This window comes from Rhinolophus ferrumequinum, chromosome 4 (assembly GCF_004115265.2).
Source record: "Rhinolophus ferrumequinum isolate MPI-CBG mRhiFer1 chromosome 4, mRhiFer1_v1.p, whole genome shotgun sequence".
NCBI lineage: Eukaryota > Metazoa > Chordata > Mammalia > Chiroptera > Rhinolophidae > Rhinolophus > Rhinolophus ferrumequinum.
The window spans coordinates 14455655-14483055 of NC_046287.1; the positions used below are offsets into that span (position 1 = coordinate 14455655).

The following is a 27401-nucleotide window of genomic DNA, read 5'->3' on the forward strand; positions in this document are numbered from 1 at the left end:
TTTTAGGAAGAAATGACTCGTCTCAACCTGTGACCTTTTTCCATTGTGTATATTTTACACGTGATTTTTAGAGCTTCCCTTTTTATTCCTATCATCTCCTAACATGTTAAATCTCAGCACTTAAAAAAAAATTATTGAAGAAAAATAATTGACATCAACATTTTATTAGTTTCAGGTGTACAACTTGATTCTACATTTGTATATACTGCAAAATGATCACTACGATAAGGCTGATTACCAAAGTTACAAAAAATATTTTTTTTCTTATGAGGAGAACTTTTAAGATTTACTTTCGTAGCAACTTTCAAATGTGCAATATAATATTATTGACTACAGTCACCATTCTGTACATTACATACCCTGACTTATTTATTTTGTATCTGGAAGTTTGTACCTCTTGATCCTTTTCACCCATTTTGCCCGACCCCCACCCTGCTCCTCTTTAGCAATCACCAATCTGTTCTCTCTATCGGAGTTTTGTTTTGTTTTGTTTGTGTGGTCGTTTTTCTTTCACTGTCTAACATATTTCACTTAGTTTAATACATCTCACCACTTTTTATATGATTTCAGTAGTAGCAAGAGATATAAGGATAACCATGTGGAACTGGAGTGGAGACCGGGCAGGAACGCTCAGTTTCTCCAAAGAATTGTTGAAAGTGTGCAGTTGGTGCGCAAAATTCATAGGCTCATAGTTTATTCCAGTTCTTTCTACAAGAAACATGAGATTCCTGCCCTAAAAAAAAAAATTACATAAATTCTTGCACTATGCTGCTGTTTACAGGCCTTCTGGGAACCAGACTACATTTGCTTTACTTGGGAACCTGGTTCAGTCTTTAACCTTATAGGACAAAGCTCAAAACACTTCTTAAAGCAGACACCAAACAGACAGGAATAACTTGAAACAAAGTCTTTGAACTTGTCTTAATCTAGATGTGAACCTAAAAATTGGTTTGAGTCAAAGAAGTTAGAAAGCTAATTTCACTGGGATTTAACTGATAAAATAATAATTAGAACAGTTCTCTTTTATACTGTAATTAAATGACTAGCTCAACTGTAAGTGGAATTTTAAATTAAAAAACATTTTAATATTTCTGTTTTTTTTTCTCCACTGTTCTTCATTATTTGCACAACTTGAAATATTCTCCTGTTATATGTCAGAAGGAAAAAAATCAGAACCTTTTACAAAGAAGGAAGGTTGTTTTTATTCCTCCTAAGATAGAGCACTTAAGAGCAAAATCCAGGTGTCAAAGGGCTGGGCTTGAATCTTGGCTCTTACTCACCAGGTGTGTGCCATCTCCTTGCCTGTAAGATGGGGATAATAACAGTATCTACCTCAAAACATGGTCCTGAGGATTGAGTGAGCTCATATATGCAAAGATTTTAGATTAGTGCCTCACACATAATAAGGCCTCAAAGAATATTAGCTAGTACTTTTAATATTATGATGACTGTTCTTTTTCACTAATACGGCACACATTGCTGATTGGCCAATGTAACATATCCATTCTCTCGTCTGCTTCTACTACAGAGACTAAAAAAGTTAAAACCTCATTTTCTCAGGCTTTCTTGCAGTGAAGCTGGGGTCGGGGGTGGGTGAGGGTGGTGGAGCAGAGATGTGATGCATTTCTGGCCAATAAAGCATGAGTGGACATCTGCTAACTGGAGTATGTTGGAACCTCTGGCAATCACCTTGTAACGCAGAGCAAAACCATGGGGCTATTCTTTTAGTTGCTATATAAAGCTATATTTTCAAAGCTTGAGTGAAAAAAAATATTTTACAGATAGATTTGAACGTATAAAACATAATTATCATACTATTTATTACATTGTACACAACCTAGAATCTAATTTCATGTCTTATAGAACACAAAGTTACAGAGATAATCGTAAGATAAAAGCTTTTTCTTACATGAACTACCCAGTTTTTTAAAAAAATCCATCATTGGATGTCATGTATAAACCATGGTACTATTTTAATTACATAAACTATGAGGGAAAAGTGGCAATATTAGTACACTGGAACAAAGCATACTGTATTGTTACTAATTTTTAATTTTTGAAATTTCGTATGATTTAGATTCTGTTGGAAGAAAATGATTTCAGCATAATACTCTTTTAGTTTAACTTTTGAAGATATCTAATTCACCTTCTTCTGAAATCTTTTATAACAGTTCTTTTCATTTTTAAAACTAATGTAAACAACTGGCAAAATTTAGAAAATATAAGTTACTTGTTTACTCATTTACTGCTCTCAAATAAAAAGGGCACAACCATTTTTGGAATGCAAACATACTTAAGACACAGACTTAAAAGTAACCGAATAATCATTGAATGAGTTTGTCATTACAAAATATTATAGCAAAAACTTAGGTTGTATTAATGAACATATTTAAAAAAACACACAAAAAACTTCAATAAGACAGAATTTCCCAAATGAATACCACAGAATTGTGTGTGTGTGTATGTGTGTGTGTGTGTGTGTGTGTGTGCGCGTGCACGTGTGAGTGTGTGTGTGGGAAGAAGAGGTTGGTTCTGTGGTAAAATAAGCAAGAACAATAATGTATAGAATATACTGCTCTTGGCAAATTCATATCAAATACACATGCAAGCTCAATTTATAATACATGACAAATGTGCCATCTCAAATAAGGGGAGGGTAGGAACATACCTAATAACTACTGTGGTGATGGTAGTTTATTTTGGATCCTACTCTGCTACTAATACCAAAATAAATTCCAAATGGCTCAGACATTTCATTAAAATATTAAATTACGGGCTGGCCCGGTGGCTCAGGTGGTTGGAGCACCGTGCTCCTAACGCTGAGGTTGCCAGTTCGATTCCCACATAGGACAGTGAGCTGTGCCCTCTACGCTGAGATTGTGAACAACGATTCTCCCTGGAGCTGGGCTGCAGTGAGCAGCCGGAGGTTGGCATGAGCTGCCATGGGCTACCGTGTGCCACCATGAGCGGCCGGTGGCCAGCGTGAGTGGCCAGCAGCCATCATGAGCTGTCAACAGCTGGTGAGAGCTGCCGTGAGCGGCCGATTGGCGACTGACTACCTTGGGGAATGGGGGAGGGGAGCACAAGGCTCATAATACCAGCTTCGGCCAGGGAGCCTTGTCCTACACAACTAGACTGAGAAACAACTGCCTGAACCCGAGTGAGGGGGTCTGGGAGAAAGGGGGAAATACATGAAATTGCAAAAAGTATAGACAACAAAGAAAAGTGTATTTTTCATTAGTTCTGGAGTGAAAAGATCTTCCATAAGAAAAATCTACATACCCGAAGTCTATATATAAGCAAAGAAAGGAAAAAATGAAAAAAAAAAAAAATTGAAACACACGTACTTCCTAAGATTGATTTTTTTTGAAATAAAGAACATTATGATTCAGTAAGCAGATGACTAACAATTTTATTTAAAAAACCAAAAAACAGAACTAAAAAACAGGCAAATATGTTTAGGAAACCCTTCAAAAAATAAATAAACAAGGCTTTTATATAGAGGCTATAATCCTCAACCTTATTCATAATTTAATAAGACATGACGATGAGATTATTTTTCACCTATCAACACAGCAACAATTAAAAAATGAGAATAACTGGTTAAGGTTTGAAAACAGGTCTCTCTACACATTGTGGAAACATAAAACAAATGCAATCTAGCAATCTGTATCTGAAATAAAATTGCACATGTCATTTGATGAAATATTTTTTTCTAAGAAAATTATCCGACTTATAACTCACAGGTGTGCTAGGCCATATGTACAAGGATGTTATTTACAATGTTTATAACAGAAGAGTGGAAACAACAATGCCCACCTACAAGAGACAGACAAGTTAAACTATGACATTCCTATATTAACATATGCTGAGAAGTGAAAAAACAATGAACCATATTTAAATTACTGATATGGATGATCTCTAAAGCACAGTGAGTGAAAAGAGCCAATCACTTATTTTATCAGTGAGGACACTGTATATAGAACTTTCGATGGCCACGCACAGCTTAGCTGCAAAGCAAAGGGTATGCTTTCGGACTTGCTGCTTAGTTAGCAATTATTTCAGTACACGGTGCTAAAAGGAAGGCATCACTCGATCATGCTTCATGAGTTAAATGTTGTTAAAACGTCTCCCATATAAGTATTCAAATGCCCGAATCTGATTAGTGACTTAGTCTGACAATTACTAAAGAAAGCAAAATTTAAAAACTAGTGTTGACGTCCTGGCAAAAAAACCCTTGTCGAAGTTGTCCTTGTGTGTTATGTAGGGTCTAGGGTGCTGAACAGATGCCTTCAGTTGCAAAAGCACAGAATGTCAGGAAAAAACTAATGTATTTATTTAAATGTGTACGTAGATGTGAAATGACACTGACATTTAACAAGATGTGACTCTCACACACAGTGAACACCTAGGACCCTTTAAACAGAGAGGAATTCAGAGAGGAAAAGCTTAATGACAGGGCCTAACACCAGGACTTCTGGGGTCTGGGTAGAAACTTCACTTGTCACTCACAAGACCTTCACTTCACTCTGAGCAATAAGGCTGACAGCGCTGAAGGTCGGCAATTGCTTGTTTCCTGTTGAAAATATCTTAGAATATGTTTTTAACTTTCTTACATGGGTGAAGAATTTTGAAAAGGGCTGTTCGCGAGCTTTGTTCCTCAAAGTGTTTGAACAAAGAATAATACGACTTCAGACAGAGAAAATGAAAACGTTTAAATTCAACACTAAGAATCAAAAAGGGGGCGGGGGGTAAGCTGGGGAACAGTACTGACTCCACAGACATTTTCCCTCAAGAGAAGTTGGGATACACGGACTTGAGGCCGTGATGAGCCACTCTTGATGAGTGGTGCCTGGAACAGTGAAAGGGGCCCCGAGGGACCCCAGTAGTCAAACTCTGACAGCAGCATATGGCGCACACTGGACGAAGGGGAAAGTAAGGTCAGGAAGTGAGGCCGAGGGAGCTTGGATTCCAGGCTGAAGAACTGCCACAGAACCTATTTGAAAGGTGTGAAATAATCAGAATGGTACTTCACTATGATTAGAGCTGGCATAGTATGAAGGTGTCAAGCTTGGGTGACTAGGAAAATGATGGCATCATTAACCCCAAATAAGAACATGAAAATCGAGTTTTATGTGGAACATGATGTTAAGTTTTAGATAAACTGATTTTGAGGTGCTGGCAGAAGAGTCAACTCGATTTTGTCCAAGTAGTTGGAAACATAACACTATAAAGTCTGTAGTTAAGTCAATCCTACAAACATGTTACCAGGAGTATGTGTCAGGTACTGAAACCAGTCCCAGCCCTTGTCCACATGGGACTTACAGTCTAGGGTGATTCCAACACATATTTGTGATTACCTGTATGATGAATGTTCCAAAAAAGACAGCAGATTGCTATGAAAGTGCTTAATACAGAGGCAATAGGTTCATTTGAATATTGTAAGAGAATGAAATGCTCCCACAGGAGCTGAACTCTCTCTGTCTCTCCTGGACTCAGGCTAATAGCTCCTGCTATCGATATGCTAAGTGACCAGAGGAATTCTGCTTTAGGCTTGAGTATTTGGCAAAAACAGGCCCTGTCAGAAGGAATCTTTCCTGAAGAGGTGGGGAGGTGTGTGCAGAACAATGACTATTTATCAAAGATTTACAGGAACCTAATGGGGGACAGATTGAGGCAGGGGACAGATTTGGAGGTTTCCTGCTCTTCCTTGGATTCCACGTCTTGTGCCGCCCCTTCTCCCTTCCCTTGACATTTGAGGTGCTCTCAAGATGGATTTGAGGAGCTATTGACAGCTTCCATCTTCTTGATCGGTGTCTTCTTGATTAACAAACCTTTCCTTACTCCAAACTCTGATCTATTGAACATTGGCCGTTTTGAAGCACGGGGCACAAGAACCTTGCATCAGCAACAATATGGCCGCCCGGTGATGATTTCATGGATTATTCTTTGATACCTGTATTTGCACTTACAATTCTGAAGGCATGTTTTATTTACACTTTGAAGCACAGGACACCCTATGCTTAGCACCGTAAACAGTGGCAATTTGTGTATTAGCATTTTAGATGCCAAGAATGTTCTTAGTTAAGCACCACCTCACTGCTGCCACCCTTGCAGCAAAAAATTACCCAAGTAATTTTACCAGATTCAAGTTCTAGATTCATTTTTAATATGAATTTGTGGTTCAAAGTATTAAGTATTCATCATTCTTTCAGTTCATTTCAAAGGGAAAGTACAGATTTATTCTGCACAAATATAGCATTCCCTTCCCGTCCTTTCCCCAGTCAGATACAGAAACTGTGGCACTAATATATTTACAGACTGAAGACATTTAACAATCTTAATTAGAGTAACAGCAACATATTTTTGAAAGAAAGGAAGTCAGCAAAGATAATAAGGCAAATCTGAATGAGTGGAAAGTGGAGAAGAAAAGGAATTGACATATGCTTCCGGAGAAAGCAAATAACACAAAAAAGAAATGAAAATGGGAGACAACTGAACTTTCAATGAACTCATTAACAATTGCAAAGAAACTGGAGGCAAAAATGTGCTAAACTCTCTCAAGAGAACAATGTAAGATTTTCCTCTAGACTACAGAAAGCTGAAAGAATATAGAAGCTCCAAATAAAAACTGATATATCAGATGTTTGAGAATAATCTTATTTAGAAAAGAAGGAATGCGTGAGGAAGAGAACAAAAATCTAAATATAAAATTAAGATACAAACCATCACTTTGATTGAATGCCTGTTTGCTAGGCTCTGTGTGGAGCATTTTACTTAAATTTTCTAATCTAATTCTCACTTTAACTCTGCAAAGTAGCCATTATCAGCTCCATCTTAAAGTTAGGGAACCGGGAGCTCAAGGAGGTTAAGCAATTGGCCTCAGCTCTACAAAGGGTAGGTAGCAGGAGATGTGAACCAGTATCTTTCTGATTCTAACTACAGACTTGGACACAAAGGCGGTATATGATAATTGAGAAATACTCAGATCTTTAGCTTTGCTGTCTTGTACTTAAAGGTATTTTAGTAAATACTGCAAGGCACAAAAAGACAATGCTTTCACAGCTGAGAACTCTACCAACAAGCAAAGATTAGGTTTCCCCAAATTCACCGGGAGCCAGGTTCCTTTCCCCAGAACATGGCAATCAATGAGATGCAGGTCATAGCTGACTCCTTCCTCACAGAGAAAGGCCAGAAACATCCCTGGAAATACTAGAATCAGTCCAGTCTGCAATGGCTTCCTGTTCCCTCCCTATAACCCATCCACTGGCAATTGCTACACAGCATACCACGTTTTATTATGCTTTGTTTTATTCACAGATAGCATGCTTTCATCAATACCCAGGCAAGACCCTCCACTAAGAAAAAGATTATGACTCACTGAAGGCTTGGATGGTTATCACGTTTTAGCAATAAAGTATTTTTTAAATTAAGATAGGTACATTGTTTTTCTTTTAATGCTATTGCACATTTGAAAGATTACAGTATAGTGCCAACATAACTTTTATAACACTGGGAAACCAAAAATTCATGTGAGTTGCTTTATTGTGATAGTCACTCTACTGAGGTGGTGTAGAATTGAATCTGCAAGGTCTCTGAGGTCTGCCTGCTTGGGTTAAAACTTTGGGGCTAGCCAAACAACTATCACTATCATTCTTGGACACCAGGGCCCAAGAGCTAAGTCCTTCCTGATCTTTATTTCCTCCTGGATTTCTTAGCAAAACAACTCTACTAGCTCACTGTCTTCAGTGAACATTCCTTTCACCTTTCTATCTTAGTTGGAAATGGGCTCTGCCTGGAAACGAGAGAGGATGTCCACTGCCCCCTCTAGGAGACGCTTCTCCGCTCTCATCCATGATGTGCCTGAAATCTGCGGGGTGTCAGTGAAAGAGAGGGGAGGGTCTGCCTCCTCCCTGATCTTTCCTGCTACATCAGACCACCACTTCCTCCCCCTCGTGTAAAAAGCACTCTCTGTTGAGACTCACCATTCATTCTGTTATACCACTGTCATTCCTCTAAGTCAGTGTAATCGAATAATGCACTAATCTCCCCTCTCATTCAAAACAGACTTTGGCATCTGATTCAGTCTTCCTCTTTGAGCCACGTCCTGGGTGAATTCAATCCCATGTGAAAACTAATCCAACAGCAAGTCCTGAATTCTTTGACCCCCTCATCTCCAGAGACCATGCTTTCTCTGCTTTTGATCTCTCATGTCCATAATCTGAACTTGCCACCACCCACACTGTTTTATTTTCCTTCTAATAACTTAAATTCCTACAAGCCATTCTCTGACTCTGGTCCTCCTCGTTCTTGCCTTGCCTCACCCTCGCTCCCCTCCTTCCTCTCCCTCCCTCCCGCTCTCATCAGTCCTGTCACTGTCCACGGAAATCTCCAATGTCTTGGCCCCATTTTCTTGCCCATTTAGCTTACACTCTGTGTTTTACCACGTTGACCATGGCTCACTAGCCAGTACCTTACTTCCCTCTTTCATTGGTGTTCTTTCTCAGAGTCCAGGTGAACCTTAAATGAACCCCAAATTCCATCTTGTTGGCACTACTGAAAAAAATAGCTCTGCAGGATCAAGGCCAGTACATAATCACCGTGGCCGACATCAACTGGGTTCTTAATACTACCCGACACTCCTGTGTTTCACCAGTAGGTTCTTGTTCCTACCCCGCCCGGCAGAGGGGCTGCTCCGTGCTTCCACATTTCCCTCTGGCCTCTCCACCAAGCACGGTCCTTCCTCAACAGTGGCCTTCCTTATTTCAGCTAGAAAACAGAGATTACTTGATGAAAACACTCTTCACTTCCTATCATCAAATTGAAAATCAGCCTTTCTTCCTTCCCACCCATCACAACAGCAGAGCGCGCTGCTTTCCAAGATGATTTCCTCCACCTGTCTGGTATCTTAGCCTCTGCACTCTGTCCCGCTGCCCTCAGGACCCTGTTCTACTGAGTTTCGTTTTCCCCCAACACCTCTTCTTTTCTCATTCCTCCCAGTCTATATTCACCGTATTTTGCCGTGTATAATGTGCTCCCGTGTATAATGCTCACCCATACTTTTGGCCCAAACTTTCAGGGGAAAAAAAAATCTTTTGTTTGAATTCAAATTTTTATTTGTTTACATTTAGGGACTTGTTTTTTGTATTATAGAGGAATTTTAGCATTTATTTTTTTAACATATTATGGTACAAGAAATTTTATGTAATAAATAATTATAAAAGACAAGAACAGATATAAGGTACAAGAAATTTTATGAACCGGGAACAAATTTACAATATTTACATAAAATAGAAGGCCAAGAACTCTTTGTCGTTGCAAGTTTGTCGTTAAGGTCAACAAAACCAATTATCGTATTCCAGGGTATTATTTTGCATGTGGATGTTGTTATTGATTTCTAGAGTTAAACTTTTAACTCATCAGCATAAGTAAAAGAATTAAAAGTATTTACACAGATATGGAATTAGTACTACCCATGTATAATGTGCATCCTTATGTTTCCCTCACAAAATTGGGCCAAAAAAAGTGCACATTACACACAGCAAAATACGGTAAATTAATTCAAACATCTACTTTGCCCTCCCTTGACCCTGCCCCCCAGTTCCCTCTAGTCAGGACTCTTTCCTCTCGTCTGTCTCACTTCCCATACTCATTTATCAACCCTCGACCCTCTCCTTTGAGCTGAAGTCAATGGGACAATTGTCAGTATGTTAATTATATGATCTCTTGGCAGCATTCTACCCTTTTTCTCTGAAATGGTCTCTTTCCTGGGCTTCAGGATACGAGAATTTCCTAGTTCCCCCACCACCTCCACCGTGAAGCTCTAAACAATTCCTCACATTCTCTATCAGTGATTCATTAATTCCCATAGTTTGTATACTGAGAACTCCAAGTCTTTTATCACCAGCACAAGCTCTGCTCCTCAGCACTGAGGACAGTGACCGACAATCCCCATCTGCCAAAGGCTAAGTGGTTTCCTGGAACATAGGACTCTCAGTGCGAAAACCGGGAAAGTTGCAGGCGAACTCGGCTGAGTTGGTCATCCTAGCCCAATCACTCACTAGACACGGTAACTACATATAGATAACTCACATGTAACATCTACTAAATTGAGTTCACCATCATTTTCCCCAAATGTCTACTTCCTCTTCTGTTCCTTATCTCAGTGAATATAGAAGACATTCACCTGTTCAATCCAGAAGCCAACTGTTAAAGGCAAGTATCCATAGAAGGATCTCTGTATCTCAAAGCACTGAGTTCCCAGACACTTTTCTTACTGGGGAAATATTCAGTGGTATCCTTATAGAACCTGTTAGTACTTAAAAATTCTCCTCAATGAAAAACAATAAAAACAAATGCATCGTTTATCTGAAATGTTACAGATCTATTGGATAGCTCCAGTGGTGCCAGATTTCATTTTTCAGTGCCACAGTCTTCTACCATTCAAATCCTTGACAGTAATTTTGACTTCCATCTAATCCATTATAGAATTTCTTCTTTAAACACCTTGGAATATTTGTAACATGCTTGTTACAGAATGATTAATCTTCCTTTCCAATAAGCTGAAATAAAGAAGTGTTCCTCGAGTAAGGAAACGCTGGAAAACAACTTGTATTATTAGGTTGGTATAAAAGTCATTGCAGTTTTTGCAATTATTTTTAACCTTTTAAACCGCAATGACTTTTGCACCAACCTGATTAACTTATGACTGCCTGAGCCTGAATACATAGTGGACTTCCTGCAGGTTACTGGGAACCAAAATGGTTGCCCTTCAAAGTTCACTCTATAAAAGGTCTACAGACCTGTTATCTCCACGTGGCTTGTGGCTCTGGGTGCACTCTATCGATATTGCCTTTAAACTTGACTGGACAAGTGAAATACAGCCCAGTGCACAAAGGAGAATGAATGGAAGTTTTAGGTTAAGAACCTACAACAGAAGAGCAAGACCCACCTCTCTTTGGACAAATGGAAATAAGGCAAAGAAGTAACTTCACGACACTCCGGTTATTGTATTTACACCTCTCCATCTCATTCAGTATGAGACAGCACATAGGCTGATGTTACAATACAAAATTGACACTAAATTACGGAAAGAATTATTAGGAAAGAAATGACTGTTAACACGACACCAGACTGCCATGGGAAATGGTGTCTTTTCTTTTCTCTCATATTTAAGGAGGTATTCTCAACTGACCCAGGGAGTGTAGGTATAGCTTTGTGGAAGTGGGTGGCTTGCTGTGGTTTCACAACTTGAAACTTGTTATTAGACACACAGCTACAAACGAATATGAGCAATTCTCTATTGTTCAATATGTTTGAACATTTTCACCCTCTTGCCAGCCATCTTGTGACCACATTTGTACATATTATGCTTTCACCAGGGAGTATGTGCACCGATAAGAGGAGAAGTCACAATTAGACTAATTTGCTACTTCATTAACAGCTGTGGTAAAAAGTCCAAAGAGAAAGGAGACGGAAACTAGCTCAAATGAGGGGTTCATATTATGAGTGAATCTAAATTATCTATGTCCCCTATTTTTGCGGATAACTGAGAATCAGCTGTGCACACATCTGTGGGTGTTTATAAACATTTACCATCTGTGAGAAGCTTATGGCCTGCAAATGGTGAGCTAATTAGTAAAATGCTAGACATTTCTAATGACAGTTGTTATGGATAAAGGTTTTATCCAGGTTAAATTGATCTCAGAACCTTGCTGATCACTGGAGGCCACTCTGCTTTTTATTGTAAGGCTAAGGAGCTACACTATGCCACACTGAAGCTGCATTATAACTAGACCAGACTGCTAGTCTATGCATGTTAATCAGCCCTACTCTTAATAGACTGAAGCGCTGATTGAGTATTTGTCAGGGAAAATGAGAAGTTGTCAATCTGTAACAAGTTCCACCGATTCTGTAATATATGACATTTTTCTGTTCTACACATATATATTCCATTCAAAAAATTAAGAAAACTGGTAATGGACATAAGAGACAATTCGTTAATGAACAGGTTTGCTCCTATACATACATACATACCTGTACACATATGTATTTCCCTACGTCCCCCATATCAAACTTTTTATAAACCCATGTCTCTCTTTTACTGATCAAAAATGCGGGGAAAACATTCTAAACAGGTAACTTTCAAACAAATTGGCTCTATAACCAAATGGAAAACAAAACAAACAAACAAAAAACATACTGGAAGTGGAGACTTATATTTACTGCCAAATAAAAAGTGTCTTATCGTAGAGTTTGTACTTTAATACAGGGCAGTGTTATAGAATGAGTAAATGAGGACCGAAACAAAATTTGATTGCTCGGGCTCTAACACAGCATGTTCTTCATTTCAAATTTAACTTACAGAATACAGATGGGATTTTCAGAGTTAGAAGAAACCTTATTCTATGGATGAGAAGACTTATTGTCTGGGAAGCCAACTGGTCTGCTCACTACCACTTAGCTATTGGTGGAGCTGGGGCTGGAATCCTGGTCACTCCAACCCTGAGGCTGGAGCACCCGATACTACATGATACTGTTTGTATTCCAAAAGAATAACAATACTGTCCACAATATGGAGAATTTGGGCAAATGGAAAAAACTAACTTATCTAAAATGTTACCCCTTTTCACATTTCCTATCCCCCCCTCCTTGCTTTATTTTATTCGCCTTAGAACTTACTGAACTCTAACACTATGTATTTATCTTCAATATTGTCTGTCTTCTCCACCAGGGACAGGGATAAGCCCACAGGGACAGGGATGTTTGTTTGATTTGTTTTCTGCTGTATCCCCAGGACTAGGATAGTACCATGACATAATATGTAAACAATTAACATTTGTCAAATGAAGAAAACATTTTAGAAATTTTTTTTCACCATTACTATAATAATTCTGTTTCTATATTCTATTACTATAATAATTCTATTGGAAAGAGGTATTCCAATTAAAATTTTTATAATATTTTTTTTGCCAGAAATTTAAAATCACACAGGAGCCTTGGGAATGTCTTTTGGAATGCTAGATAAGGCATGATTAATGCTTTAAAAAAAATAAAATACTGACTGAAACAACATCACATTTGCCAGGTAAACAAATATGAAAGCAAATTTCAATACTGAGAATTCAAGAGCCTTAGAACTGAATACAGGGCTGATTCCAGCTCTATGGAAGGAGAGCTGACCTGTTTGTCTTCAAGGGGACAACAGGACATGCTCTCTGTCTTACCGCACCCATGTCCCAAGCCTTAGACCCTCCTGGAAAGGGCCAACCCCGGCTTATCCCCACGAGCTAACATGATTTAATTTCAAACATTCTTGGTTAGTCCAGTTAGAAAAGATGCCTAAAATGTCATTGTTAACAATGGAGTTTATTACCTGTAAGAAAAAAATATAATATTTATGTGCAATTGTTGTTTTACAACCTACTGTGTTTCCCCAAAAATAAGACCAGGTCTTCTGTTAATTTTTGCTCCAAAAGACATATTAGGGCGTATTTTCAGGGAATGTCTTATTTTTTCATGTACAACAATCTACATTTATTCAAATACAATCATGTCATCTTCTGGAACATCGCTATAACATACTAAATGCATCCGTCTAGCTGATGATCTTAACTGGGGTTTATTTTTGGGGCAGGTCTTATTTTTTGGGAAACATGGTATGCCAGGCCCTTTCAAGTACAATTATCCCCCCCAGATGAAAAGGGTTTAAATTGGAGATGCAAAATCAACATGTGCTAAAGCTACGATAGGCATCATCCACTCATCCTGAAAGTTTCTCCCATTTGCCCCATACCCAACCGGCTACGGGACCACCTCAAAACTGCCTTTCAAATCTATCCTGTCTTCTTCTCAGGTCATCCTCGTTTAGCTCTTCGGCATTTATATTCTGTAAAGTTGCAACAATCTCCTAACTGGTCTCACTCTTTCTACTCCCTGCATACCCTCTAACCCATCTCCATTTTTGCTATCAGACCAGTCTCTCTCAAAGAAGACCCAACGACTGCTCTGCTGAATGCCCTTGGCAGTGCCTACAGCATGAAGTGAAAACTGAAAGCATGGCACTCTGCTGTTTTCCAATCTAGCCTCATCTCTTCCCACAGCTCTACGCAAAGACCACTCCAGCCCTGCGATGTTATTTGTTGCTTGTCCAAATATGAATTGCATGCCTCTCTGTCTTAATTTATTCATCTGTATAGAGCATGAATTATGAACACAAAATGGACTCTAATAATTCTGATCGCTGTGTTAGTCACAAAGTGACAGTCACGCCAGAGCATCCCGTGAAGGGCGTACCCAGTGAATGCCCTAACCAGATAGTTCCAGACGCAGGGTGCAGTGTGACAGACAACTTTATGGGACTGTATATGGGTGCACTGCACCCAGTCTAGAGCATAAAATCAGAGCTATCTGATGACTCATTGCTTAGGCTGCAACTGACGAGCTGACAGCTGCATCTGTGCAAGTCTTGAAGCCTCGCCTCCTGATGTCTCACCAGCCTGGCCTGACGCTGGACACTACGCTCCCCAGCGCCATAGGGACGCGTGCTGGACTCTCTCTCTCTTCCTCATCCCTCTTTCATAAGACTGTTTACCTTGCCTAGCCCTATTATTTGCAAACCTGTGTGAAACTGCTCTACCTCGTCCCAGAACGGGGAGAGCAGCAGATGCGTCACGTGCCCCTGAGAGGTAGCCAGGGAACAAGTCTAGGCAGAAGATGGCTGCAGAAGCTGCCAGAGCAGCTGAGTGCTGTGGGAGGAGTACAGTAACTCCCCATGGACACTGGCTGGGGAGAAAAAGGACTTAGAGAGAAAGTGCAAGTTCACCTGCAGAACACAGGTACCTTTTTGAGAAGCACCACTGTCAGGTAGCAGACGTGGTGTTTAAGAGAAATCCTAAGATCTCCCAGGTTACCATTCAAGAGCAAAACAGACATCCCCTTTACAACAGCAACCAGGAGGAAGTATGTCAAAGTTGGGAGGCTGTTTCGGGCCCAGACAGAACTGAACCAAGAAGAAGGCATATCCTTAGGAGTGTCCCCCAAGCCAGTTTTTAAACGTGGGGTCCATTTTAGGAAGAAGGAAAATAAGGAGAGAGCATGGAAGGGGATTTGAAATATGAGTAACTGAATTCTACACTGGAATTACTGAGCTATGATTCAGAGGAAGAGAGAAGGATGGAGGGAATTGGCTAAGTTATTTACTGTTATGCAGGTTGGTGGCTCAGAGTCAGAAATTAAATTGCATTTATAATATAGAAATAGTTACATCTTTGCACATCTGAGTTTGTTGTCATGACTATGAAATACCTATTTGTTACCAATACCGTAAAAGCACATAAAACAAACTTGACAGATACCATAACTTGTCCTAGGATTGGGCCAATTTACCTTTAAGTGATCTACTCAAATAGAATATGTATAAATAGAGGAATTTTTGTCCCACAGACATGAATTCCATAAATATTTTCAATGCTTATTGAACACCTGCTATGGAAAGATGATATATTAGAAAGAGCAGCTCAAAAAAAGTTTACTTTTTAAACATGGCTAATTTTGTATAAAATAACTACTTTTGTAAGCTTTATTAATTGAGAAATAATGGTATGTTTGATTTTCATGTATAAAGCAATTTTTATAGCCAAATCAGAACATTAATTAAAATATAATTTAAAATAACTATAGTAAATGTTTCATGTCATTTTCCTCTTTTTTTTGTACTTTATAAAAGATAAATATCATCTCATTGGTAAACCTTTCTGCCAAGAGGCTGCTGACACAGAGGAATACATTAAATCCTCAAAACTTTTGATATCTATTTTCAAAATTAACCGACCTCAAATTGGAGCAGGTTAAAGCATGCCCACACACATGAGCCTCCCTTAGCTAACTTGTAATACTAAGATGGAAATTTTTATATCTCTAAGAGTTCCTCAGAGTCTAACAATGCTAAATACTATTGTAAGTATTTCTCCCTTTTCTTCTCACCTTTCCCTTTTTAGAGTTGATGAATGGTGACTGAGTTAGTATGTTATATTGATTATACCAAAGTGCAATGCGTTAGAATAGGATGCTGCCAGATGTGGAACAAGAATTCTCTCATGGGGGAGAGGAAAGATTCGGAAAACAACACTCCTTCTCAAGCTTTCCCCGCCGCACAAGTCCAGCAGTTCTGAGCAATGCTCCATATCATTTGGGCTCTTCTAATTTTCCAGGGAGAGGAGAAACACTTCTTCAACTCCCCGATATGCCTTCAAATATAACATTCAGACATTTTATGTTCAATCTCAGCAAATACATGATTTAGGAAACAGCATTTCCTCAGACTACAGTGCCACACACCTTCAAGTGTTGAAATGGAAGAGTCCATTAGAACACACTGTAAGCCAAATCCCGTGTTTGGTACAAGGTCTTTACCATCCCTAGGATACGGTCGCCAAAGCTACAGTCTATCTACAAAAGCCACAATCAGAGGATAATTACCAGAGTAACAGCAAAATGGTAGGATAATCAATTAAAGTATTTAGGTTTATTTACTTACTAATTTATTATTTCTCCAACAAAACTATCCCATGCATTTGAGAAACAGTGAGTGAGTACCATCAAAATTCACTTTGCTTTTTAAAGAGAAAAACATCCTTGTTCCCTAACAAGTATTAAAAAAACCCCACTTTTATTCACATGTGTATCCAACAGAAAATAGAATCTAATTAGCATCAAGAATATCTACTGGAAACAAGATCATAATTAGAATTCAACACCAATAGAATCAAAACTTCCAAAAGATATCTGAAGCACAATAGAAAGACTGCCTTTCTTGGTTTTTGAATTAAGATAGTCCCTTTTGTTCACTAAGCCAACGGTTTCCTTGACTTCATGACATTTGAAGGCTACTTTGCAGTTAGGTTAGAAAGAGGAACTGTCACAACATTGAAAATCTTTCGGACTAATGGCAAGTCAGAGAATCAGAGGTGGAATGACTTTGAGGGGAACCTATCCGCTCTTACTGCAGTGATCCTTCATACAACACTCTTCAAAGTCAGTGATGGAGCCTCTGACGCAACACTAATTTGACAAACATGTCTCTACTTTGCAAGAGTTCTTGCCTGAATAGCACAATGGGTTAAAAATCAACACTGAAAGGATTATACTGAACTAAAATTACTGTCACTTCTACCCATTAATGACCATTATCGGTGGAAGTTTTATTGTGACAGTTCACGCTAGCCAGGTAAAGGTCTCCCAAGAGCCACTCACTCCAAAAACAGTCATCTGTTTTCTGTTATTACACTAGTCTGCCACATTCTTCCTGCCTTGGGGCATCAGAGCTGGTGTGAAGGCTGCCCTCACTGTAACTCTGTTAATATTATTCTGCTTCTCATTTTCCTGAAGAACATTGGATACTGTGGAAGGAAACCATCCAGGAAACAATATTTTAAAATCTTATTACAAAATAATGTCTAATTTCTTCGGAACACGAATGCCTATTTATGCCATTTTCAAGTAACCCATAAATACTCAATTTCTCTGCTTAATTTTCCCTCGGGTATATTTAGTCATCATCAAAAGTCAAATGCTACTGAGTTCCCTTTTCACTTGGCGAGATAATCACTTTAGACTTTGAGCAACCTTCATGACCAGATTCAGCACCACTGAATAGATTTCCTTCAACTTTAAGGATTTAATGTCAAAATGACCAAAAATAGGAAGAGAAAAGGGACAGCCTATTAATAAAAAAATAAAAACCTGGCTCCCCCATGACCTTTTGACACACTGATATTTTCATCTCAAAAGATATACAAACAATAGTAGAGAAATACTGGGAACTATAGGCTGGGATAAAAGGATAAGTGCACAATGGCTGGTTCCTGATTGGTTACTGGAACAATCGGCAGCCCAGGCTCTTGCTAGCATTTAAAAAGTTCACAAGCACAACTTTCCTTCTCAGATTAACAGCATCTAAAAATCAGATAATTCTCTGATGTTAGAAATGTGCTGAAAGATTAAGTTTTCCCTAACAATTACCATTATTTTTATCATTATTTTTATCAATATTTTTATTCATTTAACTACGAGATCCTCATTTTCCAACACAGACCAGCCATTTTGCAAATGCATGCATTAGCTACAGGAAGAAAAAAAAAATAACTTTTTTTTTTTATTATTCTGTGTTATAAAAATCAAAGAATAGTCTCTACAGATTATTGATCTACATCAGGGGTTGATAAATTCTGTAAAGGACCAGACAGCAAGTATTTTAGGCTTTGTGAGGGTATGTAGCCAGTGTTCTAATTACTCAGCTTTGCACTTGTAGCACCAAGGCAGCCACAGAACAATGTATGTAAAGGAAGGGGTGCTACTGTTTTCTAATAAAACTTTATTTACAAAAACAGGTGTGGGCTAATTTGGCTTGAGAGCTGTAGTGTGAGCTATATCTTCACTTTCCACATAAATATCAGTACACTAAACTAAACACAAACTGGAAGATATGTCTTTTGACCAGATAAATTTTTATCAATTGACAAATCTTGAGTGTCTGTGGTATTGCTACATGCGCACAGTACAGTAAGTCCTACGAGATATAAAGAAGGCATAAGGCTGTGTTCTTGAAAACCATACAATAATTTAAAAGTGTAAGACTAAAACCAATGAAACGACTGTTCATTAAGTATTGCATACGTAAGTTATATGGCAAGACTATAATGGCTTATAAAAGAACGGATTCTCCATCATTAGGACAAATATTCAAAGGACATCTTGAAGAATGCACACATTGAACTAAATCGTATTTTGTGAGACTCAGTTAAGAATTATAGGAAAGGTATTTATGGCAAAGAGAACACCAGAAATCAATGCAGAAAAGTAGGAATGAATGTGCCTAAAGCAGAGAATGGATGGTGTAACTAGTCCAACAGAGAGCAGTCACAGAGGAGTGCAAGTTCATAGTCTTATGCATAACCCCTGCAGCCAGATATTTCAGAATCAGAGTTTTTCAAATTCAAAAAGGTACATATGTTGTAAGACCATAACATAACACATCCAGAGCAACCTGGGACAGCATCCTCTAATTAATCTCATTATTTCCACAGCATGCATATCCACATTTGATGGGACCTCCTATCAGTTCAGGTCAGGTTTGGCATCAAATGCTTATGGGTACCAAAGTTACTCAAACTTTTTTGATTTTCAGAGCATTTTGCATTTTTGAATTGCAAAAGGGGTTTAGACATATAGTGGATTTTGCTGCCCTAGGGCACTAAGCAATCCTGTTTTTGTTGCAATTTTGTCTGCTTAATTGTTATAGTTTTTTGACTGGCACCAATAAGTTGAGGCTTTAGAGATGGTTCAAATCTCACCTCTTCTTCAACTGTAACATGCATATTTTTTTCTTTTTTTGAAAGTGTTGGATTCTATAAGGGAACCAAAGAGGTTCAAAAGTGTATATTCTATGGCTGTAAAACAATTGGAGGCTTCTGTTTTTTAGGATAAATACTAAAAACAGAAATTTATATCATGTTTAAGGAGTATGTATTAGATAATAGAAATGAGATAAGTTTCTTAAAAGCTGGATTTATCGTTATGTCTGAAAACAAGAGAATGTTCATTGTCTCTCTTTGAAATGGAAAAGAATAACTTCCCATCAAATACAAGTAATTCCACTCAGAATCGGCAATCTGGCATGGGCACAATCATGGTGACAACATGCACTGCTTTGGAAAATGTACACTAAGTAAATAACTACCCATTAGGGGGACGATTTCCTGAGGAGTACTCAATGTTATACACAAAGAAGATGCCACTGTGATTGAGTTCTCAATTATAATACAATAAATGTAGCTGATGTTATCAAAGCTACACCATTCTCCGCATTGTAATAACATCAAAAGAATTGAATGGTATCATTTCTGACCTAGAATGCAAGCAGGGCGAATGTGTGCTTGGTAACAGAAAACTAATGAATAAATGATGTTAATATAAAGATTTCTTTGGTAAAATTCTTAGAAGTAATCCATGCTACACAATAAATATTTAAATTATTTTGCCACAAATAAAGTTTATGATAATTTGTATTTAATCTTTCATGCCACAACAAGTTTAAACGAAAGTTTGAGTCTATTATCTACTCATCATATAATACGCATAAGAGTGGCAATGAAAAACCATTTTGAAAATGGCTTTTAAACATGGGATGAACAGTAAGCCAGTTAAGTATGAGGATGTTAAACCATAAAGATGTTTAAAATAGAGTGAGACACATAACTCAACAAAATGAAAAAAAAGAAAAAAATAATCATGGTTTCAAGATATGTTGTGCTGGAGAAGTCTGACAGCCTCCTCTCCTAATTTCCCGTTTCTGGGGGGTTTTGGAAGGACACTGTGATGGTGTGTGAGCCTTGCACAGCTACACAGAGAAGACATGCATTAGGTCACACAAAGACTAGACTCTGAATGAGTTTTCGCAATTGAAGCTGTGTTATTCCAGTGAAAGAGATTCCTGAACGCAAGTAAAAACCTGAATAACTATTAGCGAGTCTCTTGGAAAAATTTCTCACCAGGTACCGCTTGTACTATTCATGGAGACTGTCTCTTACTATTATCAAAATAAAAATAGTTGGTTAGATCGTAGAGGTGGTGGTGGGGTGTCTGAGGGCACGTGCTCTCGAGTAAAGCACATAAGGTACTTTTGTCCCTTCCGAAAACTACTACACTGTAAATTCCCTGGTTCCTTAACTTGTAACTTGGGTCAAACAATGAAAACACTGTAACTCGGGTCAAGCAATGAAACCACTTTCCACCCCCTTCCTAACTGTTGAGCTCTGTTGAGGTCAGAAGTATTTGGACCATTGAAAACGTCCTCCTTTAAGAGGGAAAGGGCATTGAGATGAAGTTCTGGGCACTTTTCTAGGATAAAGAAATCTTTGGATAAACAAGAGAATCAAAGTGGAACGTGAACCAGAGTAGGGAAGCATTCCCATTGTGGTAACCCTTCCCAAATCTCCCCACACGGGGAGAAGCTAATTTAAAACCATTGGCTATGGTACCAAAAAAATAGTTGTCCTTCTCGAAGTTTTCCAGGGAAGATGATTCTCATCCTTCATACATAGGTATAGTCTAGTGCCAGTTACCAATTATTAAAATTTGTCTCCTATCCCTGCACTACGGTTAAATCATCAGGAATAAAGGTACAACACAAGTTAAAAATAAGACCTCTGGTCAGAAAACCTGAGTGCTGGCTTCACTGCCTGCTAAATGTGTGACCACGCACAAAAAAATCAAACAACTCTTTGATGAAAATAGTCTCACAAGTTTGTTGTAAGCATTACACACAATAATGAACACATACGGAGCCTGGGAAAAAATATGTGATCAACGAACGGTGGTAGTAATAGTATCAGTACTGGTAGTATACGGTGGTAGTAATAGTATCAGTACTGGTAGTATGAGTGCTGTTGCTATTATTAGTAGTAACAGTATTACTATTCCGAAAATGGTAGGGGGCGGGAGAGAAAAGAAAAATATATCAAAGCCAATGCAATTTATTTTGTTACATTCTTCTAAATAGAGAAATGATTAAAACCAACGGCCTGTTTACATGCATCAATTGCCAATACTGCTGGAAAACTGAAAGCACTACTGCATAAAACTAGAATATATGCAATTATGGAAAATAATCTAAGTTTTATGTTATCTATAGAGGGCAGGATAATTGTCAAAGCCTCTATGATAGCAAGTATACACATTAATTGCGTTATCTGTTGAAACTGGCAGACATTCCCAAGTAGTATTTATGTAATATGCATTTCCTCTAAAATGGAGGCCTAATTGCTTAGTTATTCTCAATTGCAGAAAGGAAAACAAAGGAGCAGTTTTGGCCATGTGGGTAAACAACAGATTTCTAAAAGCTAATTATCTCTTTATTTAATAGACTGAAGTTGCACCAAATGAGACATTTAAATCTAATAAATAATAAACAAATTGTAACCTAAAGACTGAGATATAGGAGCTGCTCATATAGTTTTTATTGCTCCATTAAATAAGCTCTCATTCACTTCCCCCTCAAAACATAATTATACAACTCTGGGTCCATTTCAAGGCCATTTTGATGTGCTATTTAGAAATTATGTGAATCAACTTACATACTCAGGAAATCTTAAAGCATAATATTTGAATTCTATTATCAAACGCCCTATTCGTTTCCATGATTAAGAAACAGAAACACAGTTTCGAAAAACTTGTACATAATCACATAATATCGCTATTACTATTTGTCTTACTAGAAATGACTACACATAAGGATAGCTATGCACTTTAAATAAATACTAGTGTCCATACTTACTAGTTTCTACACCATATTTTTAATACTTTACCTTCTAAATTAAAAGAATTTAAACATCAACCTCAGAAAATGTATTCAAAATTCACATACCGATTAAACACAGACATCATGTAAATGTAGTTAACTTGTTTCTTTGTTTAATGTAATAACAATTTTAACATAAATAACCAAAACTGTATATGTGAATATTTAAAAGACCTCCAGGCTCATCATTTTTAAAGAAAACAAAAATGAGAAAAATGTCCCTTTAATGTTATAACATGTTAATACGAGATACTGTGTATTTTTTTAGTTTTGCTTCTCCAAAGGATTTTTAGTGCTTCATTTTTTTTTCTTAGGGACATTTAGCCCACTATTCTCTTTATTTTCACTAGTAACAAAAATCAAATTCTGAGATAATAGTGATAATAAATAGTAGACTTAAAAATAGTTGCCTGCTTTCTTGCCAAGGGCAAGTAATAATTGATGGTGAATAAGAACAAGCAGGGACTTAGTTTACTACTTCAGATAGTGACAGAAGAATTTGAACATGTGGGGAAAAATGCAGTTCTCATTTGCATGGTAAAAATACTAAAGTCATAAAAATATATGGAAGCAAGTTCCCTGTGGGGTTATGGCGGGATTATGTGAATATGTTTCTCATTCAGGGGTGTGTGTCCTACATATAAAAATAAAACAAAAAGTTCCTGGTCCAGAGAGCTGATAAAACTCTAATGTAAATTCAATAATTCGCCTTTCTACATTTTTCTTTTTAAGAATAGGAAAGCCAAGTTGACAACTTCTAAAAAGATTAGAGCAGTACAATTGATCCTTGAACAACAGCGGTTTCAACTGTGTGGTTCCACTTATATGAGCAATTTTTTTTTTTTCTCCCCAATAAATACCGGTGCTGTTTCTGATGGCGGCCGGGAGTCCACGGAAGCAGACGGCCCACTGTGTGCATTGTTCTACACCATTTTATACAGGGGACTTGATCATCGTGGATTTTGGGATCTGCGGGGGTCCTGGAACCAGTTATCGCTTGCAGATGCTGAGGGATAACTGGATAACTCTTTTTGGAGAGTTATCCAAAAGTTACACGTAGATTTTCGACTGCATGGGGGTCGGATCCCATAACCCCCACGTTGTTCAAGGGTCAACTGTACTATGTTCTGTGTTATGATATACTATCTACAAAGAAAAATAATATAAAGTTTTAGCTGATCCTCATAGTAAGATGTTAAAAAAATACACTACATTAGCACAAACAGTATAGCTTATAAACATGAGACTGGTCTTCCTATCGATTTCTAAGGAGTTTTATATAACCAATATTTAAAATTATTAATAGTAAGTTTGGTATATGTTAAAATTCTCCTTAGTTCTCTAAGGCCAGCTTTTGCCAATGCCACCCCCCACCCCAGCTAGTCGCCATCTCCATCTCATTATCCTGTCTCATTTTACTTCATATAACTTTTTATAATTGGTACTTATTTTATATATGTGGTTATCTGCTCCATTCATTAGAATTTTAAACTTCATTGCAGCAGGGAACTTCTTTTATCCTTATTTTACACTGTAATCCCAGGATACAGAATGAAACTATTTGTTGATGAATAAAAGAAACAAAAGTGGCTTAGGTATTAAATTTCTTTTCTATACCAATAAAATAATAGTGGAAAATAGCTCTTACATTTTTCATAATAATACAATGTCTTTATTGAAGATAATATTTGTCAAATATCAGAAGTGCATAAAATTCAGTGTTATCTGTCAAAAGTGTCAAAAACTGATACTTTGAATATTTTCAGTAATTAAGTGCTAATTAGACATACTGCTTTGTAACTTCTACTTCACAAAGCCCCAATGTTATAAAAATCATGATTTGACATAAAGCATATTCTACATCGAATACGAAAAGGAAAAGTGACTGCATATTTGTACTATTTTTAAATGTGAAAAAAGCGATCAACAAATAAGTAATAATATATTTGATACTTATATGACTCACTTGGCAATAGCAGCTATATTAACATTAAGACTGAATATTTGTCCTTCTATATTAATAACTGTGCTATGTTTGAAGAAAAACTAAAGACCATTCAAAATAATCATCATTTATTGGAATTTTAGGAGAGGTCTTTCACTTTGGTGAGAAAATTACATATTCGGCACTGTGAAATGTGGAATACATCCCTAGATTCTTAAAAATTCCATAGTCTACAAGAAAAAAAATTCAAAGTTCATTTCCAAAATGTCCAAATGTTTTTAAAAAAGAAAAAATGTTTCAAAGTAGCTTACTACATCATAGCTTTCTGTTGTATCAAATGTTGTCTCATCTTGTATCAAGAGACTTTCTGATTAAATATATTAAAATATTCACACATAATATACAGTATTTATTTTAAAGACATATTATCGTGAAGTATGTATTGAACATCATTTATATAAGTCAATGTTACCCAGACTATCCTTTGAAGCACACTCTCCTGGAAAATGTCAAAATGTATGGCACATATGGACCTGAGCATATTAAACGTTTTGGGAATTCCTCCTGAGTGAGAGCCTTACATTTATTTGAGACTCGTCTATTATAATTTGCAGACCATGTTTGAGGACAGATAATAAGTTTTATAAAATAATCCAATAGGTCAAATAAGATGAGTTCTATGATCAACAAATGATACAATGGAAACATTTCCTCAAATTTATTTTTAAAATAAAAAATATTCAAATCAATTTTAATAATTAACAATAGAAAAATAACATCCTCAACATAAAATTTCCTATCTGAAACCAACATAAATCAATTACTCACCATAACTGATGGTGAACTATTAGAACGGTTTTAGTAAAATTCAGAAACAGACCCTAGAATATTAAAATCTATATGTAAAATATATGAACGATTAAGAATTGTTGAACCTAGAGAACATTATGCTAAGTGAAATAAATCAGACTGAGAAAGACAAATACCATATGATCTCACTTATATGTGGAATCTAAAGAACAGAATAAACAAACAAAACAGAAATATACGCATACAGAGAACAAACATGGTTGCTAGATGGGAGGGGGTTTGGGGCATGGGAGAGAAAGGGATTAGGAAGTACACATTGGTCGTCACAAAATAGCCACAGGGATGTGAAATAGAGTATGGGGAATATAATCAGTAATGTTGTAAAGACAATGTAAGGTGTGAGAGGGGTACTGGACTTACTGAGGAATCACTTCATAGATTATATAAATGCCTAACCTGCACAGTACACCTGAAACTAATATAAAACAATATTGAATGTCAAGCATAATATATATTCTTTCATTCCTGGGATGTAAAGTACAGCTTAGGGAATGTAGGCAATGGTATTGTAATATGATGTCAGAGAAGTAGTGAACTTGGTCGGGTTATCACTTTGCGAGGGGTGCAAATGTCTAATCACTATGTGGTTTTGTACATCTGAAACTAATAAAATAAAAGAAACAACTGTAATAAATGGAACAGAATACTACCCTAAAAAACTGAAACTAGAAAAATAATTGAAGTGCATATAAAATTGTTGAAAGGATAAGTTTTCTAAACTTAAAGATAACAGCAAAAATGCAAAAGCAAAGATTATAATAAAACATATAACAAAAATAAAACACTTCTATATGTAAAGATATAAAAATAAAAAAAGTCTAATTGATAAAATATATTTAAAGGATAAATACTGATGCATTTACACTAACTTGTGTAAATAAGTAAAAAAAGACCAAGACAACACAATTTACAAAGGAAGAAATACAAATGGACTATAAACACTTGAAAAAATGTTCAGCCTCTGTAGTACTCAAATAAATGCTAATTAATATAACAAAACATAACTTTGTAATCTATTAAATTAATAAAACTCTTAAAAAATGAGACTACTCAACCAAAGCACATTCATAAACTAATGTTAAAAGTTGTTGAAATTAGAATAAAACTTTTGAAAATCAATTTGCAACATGCATCCGAAGTCTTAAAAATGTCCTTTTCTATTCTGTATCCTAATAATTACAAACATTTTTCAATTATTTATGCAGAAATGTATTTATCATATTAAATAGATGGAAATAACTATTGTTCTATGACTTCATTACTGACTAACGCAAGTTAAACTTGATATGACAAATCCAGTAGATTCAATAATACAGATATTAAGAATTACAAGTTAAGAATAACATGAGACAAAGTTCAGCAAGGTAAAGAAACACACTAAACTGCATATTCATTAGGATCATACAGCTATTATTAAAAGGCAGAAAATTGTAAAACTGAAAGAAAAACGTGCCAACATATTAACGGTGATTCTTTGGATAGGAGGGGAGGATATGGGTGATGGTTTTTAGATGTACTACTTTTTAGGTGTTTTCTATAACACAAAAGTATTACATTGAAATTGGAAAAATAAATAAACTTATTCTTATAACTGGAGCTTTCCATCAGGAGAAATATTAATCAAAACAAAACCATTATTAAGATTACATTGGATTTGAAGTTTCATTAAAATTTGTGCTTCCTATCAGGTTTTAACTTTGTAGAGTGATGCAACAGAGAATTACTGGATGATAGGCCCTCGGGCAAAACTCACAACAAACAACACAGACAATCTGCTATCAAGTAACTCCTCCAGATGACTCTTTAACCAATAATGTTCAAATACCTGAAAGTTTGGTAAACTAGACAATAACAGATAATTTTTAAAAAACTTTCAGAAGCGTATTTTAAAAATCAATACTAAACCTTTCTGATCTCCATTTTTGTTTACACTTTAAGGTATTTCTGAGAACACTTCCTGAATTTCAAGTGTACTCTTACAAAAAGAAATTGTGCTTAGATGATTTTTCCCCCTGGAAGAAACATGTGCGATCCATTAAGGTACTCAGTTTGCTTTATTAAAGATAAAATATGTCTGTAAAAATGAAAGTAAGGAAGGCAGGAAGGCATCTCTGTCTACCCCTGGGGGAACCTTAGGTGAATTTGCAGCCCTGAATTGTAAACTATGGTAATTTAGTGGTGAAGTTGATGGATTTTAATTAAAGCCTTCCGTAATCCTTAGTGGCTTGG

General features: G+C 36.8%; 1 protein-coding gene across 4 annotated transcripts in view; it reads right to left on the reverse strand.

Annotated features, from left to right (window-relative positions):
• DIAPH3 (diaphanous related formin 3) overlaps nt 1-27401 on the reverse strand; it is a 441105-nt gene that overhangs the window by 103427 nt on the left and 310277 nt on the right. The gene's annotated exons all lie outside the window — the stretch shown is intronic.